General features: G+C 40.8%; 1 protein-coding gene and 4 non-coding genes across 5 annotated transcripts in view; 1 reads left to right on the plus strand and 4 right to left on the minus strand.

Moving 5' to 3' along the window:
• The window catches only part of LOC138243434 (uncharacterized), a 421,149-nt gene that overhangs the window by 104,995 nt on the left and 301,086 nt on the right, over positions 1-15,068 (plus strand). The gene's annotated exons all lie outside the window — the stretch shown is intronic.
• On the minus strand, positions 2,254-2,366 carry trnaf-aaa (transfer RNA phenylalanine (anticodon AAA)). Its single transcript has 2 exons — positions 2,329-2,366; positions 2,254-2,299 (listed from the first exon to the last, which is right to left on the minus strand). It is a non-coding gene; the product is annotated as a tRNA-Phe (tRNA).
• trnat-cgu (transfer RNA threonine (anticodon CGU)) lies at positions 10,709-10,780 on the minus strand. The gene has a single exon. It is a non-coding gene; the product is annotated as a tRNA-Thr (tRNA).
• Positions 13,182-13,254, minus strand: trnak-uuu (transfer RNA lysine (anticodon UUU)). Its single transcript has one exon. It is a non-coding gene; the product is annotated as a tRNA-Lys (tRNA).
• On the minus strand, positions 14,579-14,650 carry trnaa-ugc (transfer RNA alanine (anticodon UGC)). The gene has a single exon. It is a non-coding gene; the product is annotated as a tRNA-Ala (tRNA).

Consider the following 15,068-nt stretch of genomic DNA (forward strand, 5'->3'; position numbering starts at 1 on the left):
GCTGACCATGACTTTAGAAGCATAAATTACCTTACACTCAATTTAAACACAGGCTGTCTTTAGCCCTCTAAGCTGGTTCATACAGAAATGTAGAGAACCAGGCTCAGAACACACAGCTTCATTAGCAAATACATATGCAGGACAACTGGAGAAGACGTTTTACAGTGGATGGATTTTTAGAAACATCCTATCAGTGACATCACTGAAGTCAACTCCTAGGTAACTCTCGTGTGGATAGTTTCACAAGAATCAGACAAAGGTTTAAGCATCGCTTGTTCTAGATAAAACTGCAAAAAAAAAAAACAACAACCCATAATGTACTTCTTTGCGGCTCTGTTTGCCCAAATCATATATTCACAACGTGAAATTAGAAAATAATATTACGTAACCAAAATCCGCAATATGGAAACAGAACCTGTGCAATTGTTCACAGGTGATGTACTCGTAACATTTTTACAAGACGAACTACAACGTTTAGAAAATGACTTGTATGGTTTTGATATCTCTAATCAATCCACGGCGATATAGTTAAAGCAGAGTCCCCGCACAAAACGAAACTAAAACACCCTGGGCATACCGTTTCGCGCTTCTTATCAGATGCTCAAAAGTAATTTGACCGTATGAAATGCATAATATAAACCTAGAAACATATACGTGAGCAGTATTTACGTAGTATCAGTGTCAAGACATACCTCTCAAATACTGTAAATCAAGTTAAAAATATCTCAAGACCGATTCTGGTCATAATGAAACCATGTTTCGTGTATGTTTTCTTTAAAGTACCGAGACCAGCCATATACTGTATGTTTATGTTCCAAAATTAATATTGTTTATGGCCTTCACACGCCTTACAGTATGCTCCTATTCTTTTTATGCTCAGCTATTAAGATTTCCCTTCAGTGGTAAAATTCCATATGAATATTCAATACTACAACGGGCACAGTAAAGACGTTTACAATAAATTTTTCTACGACAGACCAACAGACCAAGAGTGCCCCTGTCGGTCAACCAATCACGTACCGCGGTACCCCGCGTCATCTTGCGTCATATTCCGCCAAAATGCGCGACGCCGTAGCCAATTACCTCCGGTACGTGTCTGTACCTGGTACTTTGAATGGCTGCATCTGTATAAATTGAATTGTTCTATTTTTCAGGCTTGCATATCATATTTCAGTTAAACCTTTTCTTCTATAGTAATTTCATTTGATATTAAAATTAGTCCTGATTTAAGAATTTTGTAATAAGTTTCAGTTTCAGTTTAATCATGCCCAGAAGCTACCAAAACTGGTAACGTTCACATAATGTGTAATGCAAAAGCAGCAGTTGGGGTGGGAAACAAAAGGCATTTCTTGGTATGAATCCTAAAACTTCATAGATGGCGTTCTAGGACTTCTCGCTTCAGATAAAGCTGTCAATACATCACAGATTTCTACTCAATCAATATAAGCAGTGTTATCACCACCGAACGCTAAAAATAGATCCTGGCAATAATTCATGAGTTGTTTGTTAGAAAATTGTTTATGGTTTTTTTTAAACATATTTTCAATACCAGACAAAAAGTCGAAAGTTTCAATTTCATGCAACTGATGAAATCTCTCTTCGATGGAAGTTATAAGTACAGTACATCCAAAATACTGCGGAATCAATCAAATTTACATGTTTCTTGTGGATCCAGAAGATCATTTTGAGAATCAAAACATGCCTGTCTTTTCTTTTTTCAAGGACAAAGGAGTAGCAGCAGGAGTAGAAGTAATGGCAAGAACGTGTTTAGAGTTCAGCACTTCTCATTTCTAATGCAGAGCCATCGACTCAGAAAGCACCGCCCGCGATAAAAGAAATTGCAGAATTGGTCTGTTCATGCTGCCTACACACTTTGAATTGCTGGCATTTTCTGCAAGCGTTCCTTTTTGAGGGTTCATGAAATTCCTCACATTTGAGCCAACACTAAAATATTTCATTCGGGGTCGCCTAATTCATAGTACAAACCGAATCTACAGGGGAATGCTGCACATGAAGCCGTTTGTTATTCTGTTGTGAGGTGTGAGGGGCGGAATGCAAATCCAGTTGGTGAATAGAAAATGAAACAGGAGTCACTTCTTGAGCAACGAATTCCAAAAAGTATGAAAACCTGTGCATTTTAACAGTGCAGAATACTCACAAATTGCACTGAATTGCTTGCTTTCTTCTGCTGCTTTTATATTTCAGTCATTCACTGTAGCACTGGAACAATTCAAGAGAGGTAAAAGCAGAAGCTGTCAGGAGTGGGATTTGAACCCACACCTCCATTTGGAGACCAGAACACCCAAGCCAGCTGGAAAGACACACGTCCTTTAATCTGGCGCCTTAGACTACTCGGCCACCCTGACAAGCAAGAGCAAGTGGTGTGCTGAATGCACCAGTAGTTGACTAAACTGAGTTTCTTCCCTGAAATGATTTGCTTGCGAAGAGCCAAGTTGCCTTGAATGGATCTTGGAAATCAAATATACGGATGGATTGTTATTCGGTTGTGAGTTTTGAGGGGCGTATTATAAATTGAGTTGGTGAAAAGGCGCTTTTTGTTAGTCTGTCGGGAGGCTGCACAAGGTGTTTAGAGGGAGAACTTCTAAAAGGCAGGCTCCATAGGTAATGATCACATTTTCTTGCATGCTAATCAAAAGAAATATTAAGAAACTTTTCCAGATACCAGTTTTTTACAAAAGTAAAGGCACACGGCACATGTGTGCCACATCACTTCCGAGTTTAGTGACAACTACCTCAGAGATTGTAAACTGGGTAGTTTCAGATTAGATCACTTTTTTTATCAAAGGTTCAAGCAAACCCGAATACTTTTGCAAGAGACATTTCAGAATCCCAGTCCAATCCAGTACGATTGCTGGATCCTTCGAATTCGACTGAACTATAGCACAGATCTGCAGTCCACCATTAGAATACTGTGGGTGTGTTGTATAAGCCATACTGCCCAAAATAGTTCTAAAACAGGAGATGCATCCTCGTTTAGGAATGTGGTATAAAGTGAAATGGTCTGGGAAGAGTCCTACGTTTGAACAGTTCAAAATAGACGTAAAGGGGTATTTACGGACTCTTTCGAAATGTAAGAACGAGCTGTGCGGACCTTATCTTTATTTACATCGTGTAAACGTTTTTCATAAAGTGTAATTGTATTATAGCATGTGCCACTGACGATTTTCTTGATACGTTATATGTGCTCTTGTTTGTATTGTATGTAGTTTTGTTGTTCAAATAAAACGTAAAAGACACAACTTTCCGGATGTGGCTGCTGTAAAAATAAAATGACATCAAGGGCGCTGTACGCAGACGTGTGAAGCCTGTTTCATAGAAGAACTATATCCAGAGGTCGAGATCTCACTACGAGAATGGCAGCATCTCAAAAAAAGCAGGTGCAGTTCGTTACACAGTCGTAATGCTACTAAGTCGGACCAGAAGAGCGAAAGCCATCTGGCTTTCTCTGAGCAAGTAATGTGACAAAGAGACACAGTACAGTGGTAACTGTGGTTGAACAGTGGAAAGCGCTGGATTAAGGCTCCAGGCCCTTCAGGGGCTTGGGTTTGAATCTCACCTTGTTAGGGGCTTCTGTTGAGACCCCTTCCAACTGACTTCAAACGAAAGGGAGGGAGCTGCTTTTTGGCAGTCTCTCGAGAAACTAAGCAAAGTGTTTAAAGATACTTTGTCAGCTTGACATCAAGACAGAAAACAAAAACTTTCTTGCGTCCACTCAAACCAAATGCGGTTTGCCGCCTTTTGCGTTATGCAGGGAATGACGTCTGCCGATCACTTTTGAGTCAATGCAAATCGTAGTGTGCCCTCCATTTTAATGTTGGTTGTGCTAGCGTGCTGCTTCTGTCTGTGAAACTTTATGCAATCAAGGCATTTAATGTTTTTTTTAATAATTGGAAAAAAAAATGTACTATTTTTTTTCTTAAATATTGATGGTTTAAAAACTTATTTAATGTGAAACAGGCATTGTGATTGTAAAACGGTCAAAATGTTAGTGAAGAAATCAGTAATGTGAGGAAAGGTGAATTGTGGGAGCCTCTTGACTCCCTGTGTTGTGTTTCTCTCTCATTCTACTTGGAGTGGTGCCGTCGCTTCTGGATAGTCTGTCTTGGGTCATTCCGGACAAGTCACGTATGACTGTGCTTCACCACAAGAAGAGACACCTCACTTGCGAGGATCCCAACAGTATATTTCCCCTTTCAGAGCCCATGGGAGTGAATGTCATACACAATTAAAAAAGCCTAATTTTATTTAGAGGCTTCAGACACTTTTTTAATTAAAAAAGTGACCTGAAACGCCTTAGCTTTCAGGTTTGCTAGAACCTGTAATAATAGAGTGGTCTCAAACTTTCATTGTCTGATGTAGCTGTCTCTAAAGTTGGACATGATGTTTTGGAGATGCTGAGATATTGAGAAGAACTCAACTACATGGTGAGAATTCTAGGTTCAGCACCAGCAGATGGTGAAAAACTCTTAGCTGACCCCAACCTAATTTGAACACGCAACTTTCTGAGCTAGAATCAACTACACTACCACTGTGCCACACCCTATAGTCTTCTTTAGCTCCCCAAAGGAGAAAAATCAGTGTCCCAAAAAAAGTGCTTCCCGAAATGTCTTTAACAGTGTAGCGGCGAGGCTTAATAATAAGGCAGAATTAAGTGTTCTGAGCCTTCCCAAATGAGGCCCCATTTCTCTGTTCATCTCTGTGGTGCAGCCACAGAGAAACCATTCATGCAAGATGTTTTCTTTTGATAAGGACAGCTCCCAAAGGGGGATGCACTTAGCTAAGCCTGGCTATCATGATCAATGGTCATCCATTGGCGCCTATCTGTCTAGGGAGTGCCAGTTGGACGTCTGGACTGCATTACTAAGTGTCAGGACTAAGTGACTCATATCTCACCTTGATCAACCAATCAGGGACTGGTAGGGCCGAGTAACCCACGTGGGACTCTGATGCCCATGGAACTTTCAGCCAATCAATGAGCTGAAGTTCCTCCAGGTAAAAACAAGCAACACAGAGAGCCTGGGAGATTCAGGGAGATTCAGTAAGATTCAGATATTCTGTGGACTTTCCTAAAGGGAATTCAAAGGAGAATTCCAGGGCAGGACGGCCCAGGAGCAGAAAGCTCCCAAGGGCAGGACATTCTCGCAGCGCGCCTCCTGACCATCCTGAGACTCAGCCCGGACAACCACGGAACGGCCAGTGTTTCTGAGTGCCAGAACTTTCCTTTGTTCTAAGAGTCTAGAGTGGAGGTTGCCAGAGAGTAACCAGCAGCAGGCCTCGTGAACAGGTCGGAACTGTGGACAGCTGAATCACTATTCAGAACTAGCTCTTCATCAGGAACGAACCTGTCCTCTTCCTGACTTGCTGGGACCCACAGTCATCTTTTCTCCTGTGCACAAACTGTGCTAGTTAAAGCCAACACTAACTAGCCAGTCAGTGAGCATCAGCAGCGCACCGTCGCAAGCCGCACAGCACAGCCTGGCACGGAGCCAGAGAGCGCGGATTGGACAGCAACAGCCTGCAACTGTTTCTTTGTGCCCGCAGGAGATCTGAATCCCCAGAAATTGGATGAGTATTCAACTTCAATGCATTAGAGCTTGAGAATTTAATTGTTATCCCAACCAGTTGATTTATGTACTTGTTTTGAGTATCTAATGTAGAAGTTATAACCAAGTTCATTTACGAAACGATCTTAATGAATGATATACTGAACGTATGTCCTCTTGATATATGTAACTCTTTGTAACTGACTGAATATAAACCTTTTGTATTCTGATAACCCTCTCGATAAGATCTGTTAGTTTTACATGCATATTCTATGTATTAATAAATGTATCCTCGTGTATTAGTACCTGTGTGTGTGCGTTGGTTGAGTTATGTCGCATGGTTGGACTCTAAAGCCATCAAAAGAATCAACTTTGTGATTTACTGCTACAATTAATAATTGTCTCAGTAAATGCCCAAACCCTACAGAACTGGTGCCTTCAGAGAGCCACTACATTACATTTTGGCGTCCCTGTGCCGGTTTTCTTACAATAGTATAATAAAGTCTGTGCATGCATTACCTGTAATACAGCTACTAATACAGATAACATTAAACTTCATTATTAAGATATTACACTTTTATTAATAAAATATGTATTGATAAAATTCCTTGTGAATAATTGTAGTGTCTGGAAAGCAATTGTTCATTACTTAATGACGATATTATTTCCACTACATTCAGGACAGTTCCAATGTAATCTATTGTTCTGCTTAGTCTCCTACTTTAGTAATGTCTAATGGGCAGCAGCTGTTATTTTAGGTTTGTTGCAATTGAGAACAGGTTTGCTACAGAGCTGCTGACAAATTTCAGCAGCCAGTTTGTTGCAACTGACCCGTTGTAGCTACCAATCAGCAGCAAGGAGAAACAAACATTAGTTTTGCCTTTTTTTTTAAAATAAAAGGAAAACAGAGTAGTAGTTTATGTGGTAATTTCAGGTACAATGTATGAACTAAAGTTAACTAGTCCCACAGTAATGCGTGGGATCCTATCAACAGAAAAAAAAATAGTTGTAACCTGAAAAAACAACAAACACAAAACGAGAAGTCTCCCGGGAACCTAGGTAAATCCCTGTAGTAATCTAGCAACTATAAAAAAACAACCAAACGCAACAACTTTAAAAGAAAAAGAACATTAAAAACAAATATGGGGAACAACAAAAACACAGAGTCTAATGCGAGAGCTTTTTCAAGTCTTCAGTGCTCCTCTCGTCTCAGTAGACCTCTCTCATATATTTGTGTACAGGTCAGCTGGAGGTACACAGCTGATGGTAATTTAAGTAGGGAGCTGGGTCAGCATGCATGGGCTTCAAAGGAAAAAGTCAAGGTTTATTCCATGCTGAAAAGAGAAGGAAACACAATGTTTCAGCTGTGGAGCCTTATTTGATTGTGACTCGAAGTAAACCTTTACTTCTTCATTTGATGTTAATTTATCTCCATCAGATACCTGATAGTATCTAAACTTGACAGTTGGTTTCAGTAGCTACAGACACGGTATAACTCCGCTGTGCACTGTTGTATAAGTACCGCATGCTGACCAATTGCACCACTGGAGCTGTGCAAGGTGTGGAGAAACATAGGGTGAAAACGGTTTCGGTTGTGGATCCATCTATTCATGGGGAACACTAAAATAGCAAGGAAAATACAAGGAAAGAAACTGAAAGAATTGTGCTAACAGCAAAGGGGGACGGAGGGAGGTGGTCGGATAAGTAAATCAGCCTTGCAGATTATTTGTATCGACATTTTTTGAGTCAATCAGCAAACAGATTTCTCTTCATGTGCCTTAAACTGTGCAGTTTGTATCTTTGTTGTAGATAGGTTTCTTCAGAAGTCCAGTAAACTGACAATAATGGAGAACTAGCTGACGCACCCCGTCGTGAAGACCCTCTGTAAGGTGATTACACGTTTCAATTTCAAGTCGCCTCCTTTACACGCAATTGCAGTCCGACACTGAGAGAAAGCATGAGAAATGGCTTCAATTTCAATGTGAAAGCGCAGTACAGGCTCGATGGCTTCACATCTCCCATCAATCAAATAAAATTGCAGTAAAGCGATCTATATATGACTCTGAAGTACTGGGAAAGATGATTATTTTGAGCGTGCCTCCCAGGGTCTGCTACGAGGCTGAAGTTACAGTAGCTTCTTATTCACCAGCTTCTTATGCGTGTTTTTCGTTCCACCTTAAATGCTGCTGCTGTGATGTTATGTCGCTTTTCGCCTGTAGATGGCTCTCTTCGATCAGTACTAATCCGGCTGGAATACTGTAGACATCTTCACTGAAAGGGAATATCCAAATAGCGACTGTCCAAATTATATTTTTGTATGGAATATATTTCAGAAAGTCGCAAACCAATTTTAAAAACTCACCACAACACAACACGGACAACACTGGGAAAAGGTGATTGCACTTTCTGCTTATTGCTACAGCCTTCCCTCCGATTATGAAAATGTCTCACAGTTCTGACACCAACGTTTGAATTACAATGTAACAGACTATCAACATCCTGAAGTACAAGAAATTTTAATGCACCAGTTTTTTAAATATGACCCTCTGATCCTGGCGTGTTAGAATACATTTCGAAAAAGTGTGGCACGAATTGCACGAATTGCAATGGCACAAATTGTTGAGAATATCACTGACCTTGCCGATATTTGCAGGGGATACGAATGTTTTGCACATGTTGAACTACAACAAGTAAAAATTGAGCTCCTTAGTCAATATCACCGGGAATGTCCAATAATGACGAACATCAGTAGCTTCAAGGAAACTTAGACTCGCACATGGAGTTTTATCTTCGAATGGAGGGTGGGAGAATTCATTTATACTCTCGTTGCTCATTAGCTAAAATATTTTAAAAATATGACACAGATTTGTTCGAGAAACTTGTAATCGCCTTAAAGAGAGTCTTCTTGGAGATGTGCACCAGCTAGCTCTCCACTGTCAATTGACAGGAAGAACATGTTCTCATACAACCAACATACAAATTACACATCTTAAGGAACATGAAGAGAAATCCATGTACTAAATAACATAAAACTGTCGCTGCAACTTATCACCAAGCTATTTTATGTGTCTGACCACCTCTTTGCTACTTTGCAGCGAGCACAAATCTTTCTGTTTCTTCATCGCTATTTTACTGTCTCCTTCCCCTATGTGGAGATGGATCCACAGCCGAAACTTTAGGTCAGTTCCTGTTACTCTGTCCGATTGAAAGAGCTGTATTAAAGGCACTCCCATCTCTGCAGGAAAGTTATTGCTGCTCTCAACACAATATACTGCAGCCAAATATAGCGATACTGTCACTGCCTGTGGGCCACGTGTTCCTGCTGTCAGTCTATAATGTCATGTTCATCCACACCCAGAAACATTACTGCTGTAGCACAAGAGTTATATAGACGCAGTCCATAGAGCAAAAATCTCTTAATCTCAGAACTGTGGGTTCAGTCCCCCACATTGATTAAAGCTTAAAACTACAGCAGCAGGAGTAACAATAATGTCAACAACATGTTTGGAGTTTGGCATTTCATTTATTCTGCGGAAACATCTTATCGGAATGAATGAATTGCCCGAGATAAAAGAGTAATTTTGGCTTCAGATCATTTTTACAGAGCATTGCGTTGTTCTGTTCATGCTGACTACACGCTTTAAATTTGTCGTTTACTGCAAGCGTTGCTTTTCCAGGTTTTTCTGAAATTCCTCGCATTTGAGCCAGCACTAAAATATTTCATTCCCGTCGCTGAATACATCGTGGAAACGGTATTTGCAACAGAATGCTGTCACACATGAAACCTTTTTGTTATTCGGTTCTGAAGTTTGAAAATGAAAATAAAACGGGGGTCACTTCATAGGCTTGAAAGAAGTCCAAGCAGTATAAAAATTCTCACAAAGGCTGCACCTTTCTTCTGCTGCTGTTATAAATCAGCCTTAAACATTTGAATGCATACCTTACTGTTGCTAATCACATTCACGTGTTTACGAAGCTTTTTTTCTGTCCGTTATGTTTTTGCTAAGCAGTTTCTCCGTTTTCCTCGTACTGTGATTGTCAGCGAGCACAACAAGACTGAAACAGTGTAAAGGCAGGTAAAAAAGACAGGGTAAAATGCCTGATTGTCGGGAGTGGGATTTGAACCCATGCCTCTATTTGGAGAGTGAAACACAAAGCTTAAAAGACACGAAGTTGTGAATTTGCTGTTTTAAACCGCTTGACTATCCTGAAGAAATAGGTGCTGACTGCACCAGTCGCATCCGATTTTCCGTAATTTTAGGACGATTTATACGACTGGACTAACACAATTTGTGGCGTTTAGTATGACATGGAAAACGGTACCGGAGCATTCGGGTCCGGACTACAAGACTCAGAAACAGTTTTTACCCCCGCACTATCAAACTATTAAACTCCCAGCCTCTCTCACTCTCTCCTCACCTCTCAGCTATGACCTGAACTTCACAGTGCCTTCTTTCTTACCAAAAACCCAAACACACATTGAAAATCTACCTCTACCATACATGTCAAAAACTCACTCCCCATCATTTCTATCCCTTTATTTCATTCTTTTGATGCGTGTTTTTGCACATAACCTGTTACCTTTTTGTTGTTTTGCACACTACCTGTTGTTGTTTTTTGCACATCGGCTGTTGTCTCTGTCTTTCTTTTGTTATAAAATTGTTTTAAGTGTTTTTTTCTTTGTACTACTTATGTCCGAGAGCTAGCAAAATAGCATTTCGTTATACCATATACCTGTGTATGAGTATAATGACAATAAACTTGAACTTGAACTTGACATAGTCTTGCAGGCAGTATATTATTTTATCGTTTACTCGTATAAAAAAGCATGGTCTTCTCGTTCCTAAGTCAGATTTTTAGTGCTTTCGAACGTTACTTCCAACCTGGACTGACAGCTCACCCGATCTGTTTGTGATCAGACCATGGAGTCGGGGGCTGTACCAAGCGCACGTTCCTTCCCAATGCTGAGACGATCATTCGGAAGATGGGTGCGAAGAGAGATAAGCTTTGTCGACTAAAAAACAAGGCAGGATATGCAAGAATACTAATCACTGGCGACAGTTATGTTCTCTTACTATTGAGATCCCTACATTGCGAGTTTTTTTAAGACTTTGAAACTGAAGGAAAGCGGTGACAAATGAAACAGGCACGGGTGGGGCTTGAACCCACGCTCTTCGGTTTACGAGACCGACGCCTTACCTCTTGGCCACCGCGCCTTCGAATAAGCATGGGAATAAGGTTGTTCAAATTATTTTTTTCTGAATCAGGTTTACATCGCCAAATGTAAACTGGAGGCAGCAACAACAATAAAAGGGATACTTGTCCTTAAACTCGGACGTGATGTTCTGCAGACATGTGCACAATGTCCTGTTTTCTTGCAGTGTAGACATTTTGCTGTTCACGCTCCGCATTCATCTGCTTTGTGCATTGTTAGTCCGCACCTGTAACATGTAATGTCAGCCGTCCCCTGTTCTTCTATTTCTCTAGCATGACTGCGTCCTGCTGCTCGGGTTTTGTTTGTAAAGTTTGAGCGAGCGCCCCGTTCAGTGTCACTTTGTCACTGTGGTCAGAAAGCATTCTTGATTCTGCTTGAGCTGCTTCATGAATTCTAGCGACTGTAAGAGCTCTTTCTAAAGTCAGCCCTTCCTCCTGCAGCAATTTATAGTCTCTTATGTGCACATTTTTCCACAAGTTGATCTCTTAACATGTCAGTTTCCAATACTCCAAAGTCACAAGATTTAGCCAGTTCTCTTAGTGCAGTCACAAAAGCATCAACAGATTCGTCCTGAGACTAAGTTCTCTGCCTAAATTTATGCCGTTTCTCCGCGGTGTAAAGGAAGCGTCTAAAGCAGCTACAGTCTTTTTCTCCAGGGAGGTTGGCGAAAATCCGCTGCACGGGAGCCCCGATACAGTGCAGTAATGTAGCACGTCTCACGGCATCCTGAGCTTCTGTAGATCCACTGGCTATTTAAAAAAAATATGTACGACTCCATCCATATCTTGTATTCCGTATACAAATCCGGGGCTCCGAGGTTCAGTAGAAGCGGTGGAAAAAGCTGGGCATAAGCAAACCTTCTCGGCGTGGCTGCCATATCTTCCATGGCGCAAGCTAAACGAAAAGTCCGAAAATTCAGAAGTTCGTTTCTACCAGCAAGGGAACTAAAATCTGCAGTGTTCTGCTCGCTTTGAGTCCGTCAAGCACCCATCTCTCGTCGCCATAAATGTTGTGTATCTTAATAAAGAGACGTTTTTATATTATTTTAACTATTTTATTAACTACACAGATCACGCCCTTACACCATATATTCCTGCCTTCTACTCTCTCGTTCTGTTGTCTGGCGATGTTTACTCACTATACTACATTTAGCATGACTTCTTGTTGCAGTTGAGCTCAAAGCTGGAGATGATCTCCATATTCTACCGCACTATCTAGTCCGAAACGTAGTACACAGTACATACTTTTTTAAGTGAAGTCAGGTTGTTAAAAAATTAAACCAGCGCCCTGTTACAGAAACGTACCCCCAGTCTCCCGCGCAAAAAGCGGGGGTACTCAGCACTATACTAAAGAGGAGCGCTTGTCTGCAGCTGAGCGTCAGCTCTGTTTACTGTCAGCAGTCATTTCCTCATTTCCAAAGACTTTTTCACCTGCTCTCAGCTTTTAAAGACAGTCATAAACGCTCAAGAAGTAATTCATGTCAGTTGGAAGTCTGTTTCTGTTGTCTCAGCTCTTGATAAAGAAAAGCCGTGCGTGGGAGACTCCCTCTCTGAAGAAGTTTGCTGTCACCCTGCGAGGGAGAAGAGCCATCAATCACCGAGGCAACCACTGAGACAGTTAACATTAAACACGTGAAATGCGAGATGTTGTGATTTTTTTCCCGCTTAAGGCTTCTATCGTTTCTACTCTAACGAGAAAGACCTCTTTATTAGAAGTGAGATTTTAACAAACGTCTCCAGGGTTAACTGCGACCTGAATGCAACGCCTAAGACCATAGCAGCGCTCAATAAAAATGATCAGAAACCGAAAGCGCTTCCTATCCGGATCAGTATATTCCGATACCACTGGTTCTACCGAAGAAATAAGAAAAGCCGAACTCAAAGCAGTGTGTTGCCATTACGGGTACTCTGTCTGCAGCTGCTTTAAGATCTACTCACACCGTGTTGCCATTAAGGCTACCTAGTTAAAAAAAAAAACTTATCGTCATCTTTTTGAACGTGATTATTAGACACCCGTTAAATCTCCACCGAGGTTTCTTGAGAGATCGTTCAGCGAGCGAGTAATAAAAAACTACGTCGCTTCCAACCTCTGCTGTCACTGTAAACTCGGACGTGATGTTCTGCAGATGTGCAGTGTGCCTTTCCTCTTGTCGTATTCAAGAGTACTCACTGTGTGAGCTCCTCACTGCGTGTTCTGTACTCTACTGTGATTTAATTTAGATGATTACGTGGAGTAGAGTGACAAGATCTACTTGAACATTTTCGGTTTGTGAAATGAAACACTAAATACACTACTGTAAATACAAGTAATGGACATTTAAAATAACCACAGTACAGCTAGAAGAGTGAAAGATAAAAGACTATTTAGAATGACATTCACAATAGACTTAAGAACAGCACCACTGCCCGAACAGGGACTTGAACCCTGGGCCCTCAGATTAAAAGTCTGATGCTCTACCGACTGAGCTATCAGGGCTCTGAAAGCAAGTCGACACTGTCGGGATCCTCGCAAGTTACGTGTCTCTTGTGCCGAAGAGCAGTCATACCTGACCCGTCTGGAATGACCACTGACAGACTTTATCCAGAAGCGACGGCACCACTCCCAGTAGAATGAGTGAGAAATACAGCATGACATGGGTAGTTAAGCGGCTCCCACAATCCATCTTTCCTCACATTACTGATTTTTTTCAATAGCATTTTGACATTTTTTCACATTCAGATTTTTTTTCTCATTTAATAAAATCTTTTAATCAACAACATTAAAAAGAAAACAAATGGAATGTTTTTTGGAACAATGATTAAAAAAAATATTTCAATGCCTTGGTTGTATACGTGTGCACACCCTTTATATAGGGAGTTGCAACAGTGCTGAAATTTAAAGAGCATTTCTGTAGAGAAAACAGCCTTGATGTTTAGCTTAGGGAGCCTGTCTTTTCGAAATTCTATTTCTTAACATCTTGCACAGCCTCCCGACAGACTAACAAATATTTTTTGGAGAAATTGGCTCACACACCGGAAGACACTAACGTTTATTTACGTGAGAGTATGTGAATAACACTTTAACCGAAAAAGTTTGTAATTGTGATTTTGTTAAAATTCAATAAATCGTCTATCAACAGTTAGAATTTATTAAGAAATTGTTTTATTTCATAAACTATAAGACAATTCAGAGAGTTTATAGGTCATATCCGTCGCTTATGTTCTTTTAACTCTAGAGTTCAGGATCCAAACCCAGCTGCGGACGATTGTGTTTCTTGAATCTCTTGTAATCATCAAAAGTCGATGTGTAGTCCTTCAGTACTTTCTCGAGTTGTGCCATGGATATTTTATACGATTAATACTTGTCATGCTCTTTTGCATTTTCATTAACAAACGGAAAAAGTTTAAAGTGTGTTTATGGCTGTGCTTCACATCTACACGAGAGCAGTACAGGACACGCAGTGTGGAGTTCGTGAAGCTTTCAGTTTAGTGCGGAGTTCAGAAGGAGGATTCGCTCGCTGAATAATCTCTCAGGAAATCCCGGGTGAGATTCAACAGGTGTTTTCTGCAACAGCCACGACAAGTGTGAAGCAATCTCTGGATTTCCTGAATTTGAACTAAATTATTAGTTCAAATAATTTAGGATTTAACAGAACTAAATGAGGTACATTTAGAACAGCAGCGCAACCCTGCAGCACGTCGAGTTTAATTGTGTAAACTGCATTTAATTGTGTAAACCTGGCTCTCTCTGAACACGAGCAAAGTTCTCACTCAACAGAAAACTGCGATGTGAGTACTGTAATATAAAGCACCTGGAGACCTGGAGATGCCAGGGATTGAACCCGGGACTTCATACATGCAAAGCATGCGCTCTGCCACTGAGCTACATCCCCGATGTAAAAGGCTATGGAACAGACTTAGAAATGTGCAAATGCTCACTGATCACACCACTCACGAAAAATGCCTGCAGTTTCCCACTTTCGCGTTTCTTCTACTACAGAGTAAATTCATAGGAATGAAGAAATAAGGAAGGAAAAATAATCGCATCGAAGCTTAAAGAGACTGGGCACAAATTAATCTGTTATTTTTGTATCCAGTTACATGGGCGACGGTGGTTGATTCCCAGACGGGGGAGTGCTTTTTTCTACCTCCTTACTCGACTGTCTTTCAGTTCTATTTTATTTGAAAGCTATTTGCATCTTTTAAGTGCTCTTGATTAAACTATGCATAGAAAAACAGCAGTACTGATGATTTAACGTAAAAGGGTGAAACAACGCCCCAACCACAGGAATGGTAACAGGAAGGATCGTG

The sequence above is a fragment of the Lepisosteus oculatus genome, chromosome 14 (genome assembly GCF_040954835.1).
Source record: "Lepisosteus oculatus isolate fLepOcu1 chromosome 14, fLepOcu1.hap2, whole genome shotgun sequence".
Classification (NCBI taxonomy): domain Eukaryota; kingdom Metazoa; phylum Chordata; class Actinopteri; order Semionotiformes; family Lepisosteidae; genus Lepisosteus; species Lepisosteus oculatus.